This window comes from Austrofundulus limnaeus, unplaced genomic scaffold, assembly GCF_001266775.1.
Source record: "Austrofundulus limnaeus strain Quisiro unplaced genomic scaffold, Austrofundulus_limnaeus-1.0 Scaffold398, whole genome shotgun sequence".
NCBI classification, from domain to species: domain Eukaryota; kingdom Metazoa; phylum Chordata; class Actinopteri; order Cyprinodontiformes; family Rivulidae; genus Austrofundulus; species Austrofundulus limnaeus.
In genome coordinates, this window is record NW_013952800.1 from 68,968 (window position 1) to 70,590 (window position 1,623).

The following is a 1,623-nucleotide window of genomic DNA, read 5'->3' on the forward strand; positions in this document are numbered from 1 at the left end:
TATGCCACGAAGAATTGAGGCAGTTCTGAAGGCAAAAGGGGGTCCAACCCGTTACTAGCGTGGTGTACCTAATAAAGTGGCCGGTAAGTGTATATATAATGTGTGTATGTGGGGGGGATAATAAAGAACAAAGAAATGCAAGAAAAGACTTTCTGTTCCACATTAAAATGTTTATTAAAAGCCTTTGATGTAAGATGATGATTCAAGTATATTTTTGATTTCTGTTTAAAAGTCACAGTGTGTTACAGACAAGATTCAGTACATGAAAACGTTTGGAACGAGAACATTTCTGAACAGAGCAGAGTTCAGCTCAGAACAGTGCTGGTGCAGTCAGGCTTCAGACAGCAGCTATAAATCACCACATCAGCTGCCTGAGCGAAGAACAGCCGTCTGTCTTTCCTCAGAAAGGAGCTCAGAAAACAACAATCAGATCCTTTTAGAAAAGGTGAACATCACAACAAACATCATCAAAAACAATTCTGTGTCAGGATAAAGGTGGGCTCGTTGTCAGCTGCAGCAGATTTACATCTCTGATGTCATGACAGCATCTAGAAAGGTAAAGAAAATTCATTTCAATTATTTTATATCTGTACATGTCAAAGTCATTGTGACAGATGCAGATACAGCTTTTGGTACTTTTTCCACATTAATAATAAAAACAATCTGATATGTATGGAGTCCTAAAGCTCCAGTTTTGTTTCATTTGTTTCAGAAATTTCTCATTGAATCATTAAAATTGACAAACGTGAATTTTAGTGAAAATATCTTCAGGTTTTAATTTTTATTTTATTTATTTTTGTCATCAGTGGAGGTATTCTTCCATGGAGCCCATTAGGATTTAAAATGTGACAGATGATGTGATCAGAACATGATGGAGTTCATCTGAAGTGGTTTTGGATTAATTCCTTGTTTTTTTCTGTCTAAACTGTCAGTCTGATCAACCTGTTGTCACATTTCTTCTTGTGTCCTGGGAGGTTGGCTACAGCACAGTACAAACCACTTTATTAAGTACACTTAGCTAGGACCAGGTTGGACCCCATATTGTTTTTAGGAATGTCTTAATTATGTGTAGCAAAGATTCAAGAAGGAAACATTTTAATGTAAGAATCACTCAGTTGCAGATTTGTCAGCTGCACTTCCATGGTATAAACTTCCTGTACCATCAAATCCTAAAAGTGATCGATGGGTGTGAGATCTCACTGGAGTCCAGGGAACCTGAATTCATCAGGCCAGACAATATTTTACAATCTTTCATTGTCCAATTTTGTTGAGTTTTTATGAGCTGTAGCTTCAGTTTTCTGTTCTTAGCTTACATGAGTGGCATGTTTGTTTCCTTTAAAGAGGCTGATGAAAAGCTAGAAAACACCTCTGACAAACACTTATAATTCAAATAGTTATTGGTTCTTTACATACGTGTCAACCCCTTCAGACATTTACCTGCATCATGATGCTCAAAACTGCATCATTTTCAACAAAGGTTTGTATTACGAGTGGACCTGAGTGAGTATTCAAGCAGACTGTGGTGGAGAACTTATTATCTGCTTTTAAGATTAGACTGAAGACTTTCCTTTTTGATAAATCCTATAGTTAGACTTTGGTTTCCTGAATTATTCTTCATTTCTG

General features: G+C 36.7%; 1 protein-coding gene across 1 annotated transcript in view; it reads right to left on the reverse strand.

Moving 5' to 3' along the window:
• Positions 1 to 149: 149 nt before the first annotated feature.
• plac8.1 (placenta associated 8, tandem duplicate 1) overlaps positions 150 to 1,623 on the reverse strand; it is an 11,665-nt gene continuing 10,191 nt past the window's right edge. The window contains exon 5 of the mRNA XM_014023954.1: positions 150 to 548. The gene's annotated coding sequence lies outside the window, so the exon portion shown is untranslated. The remainder of the gene's footprint in view (positions 549 to 1,623) is intronic.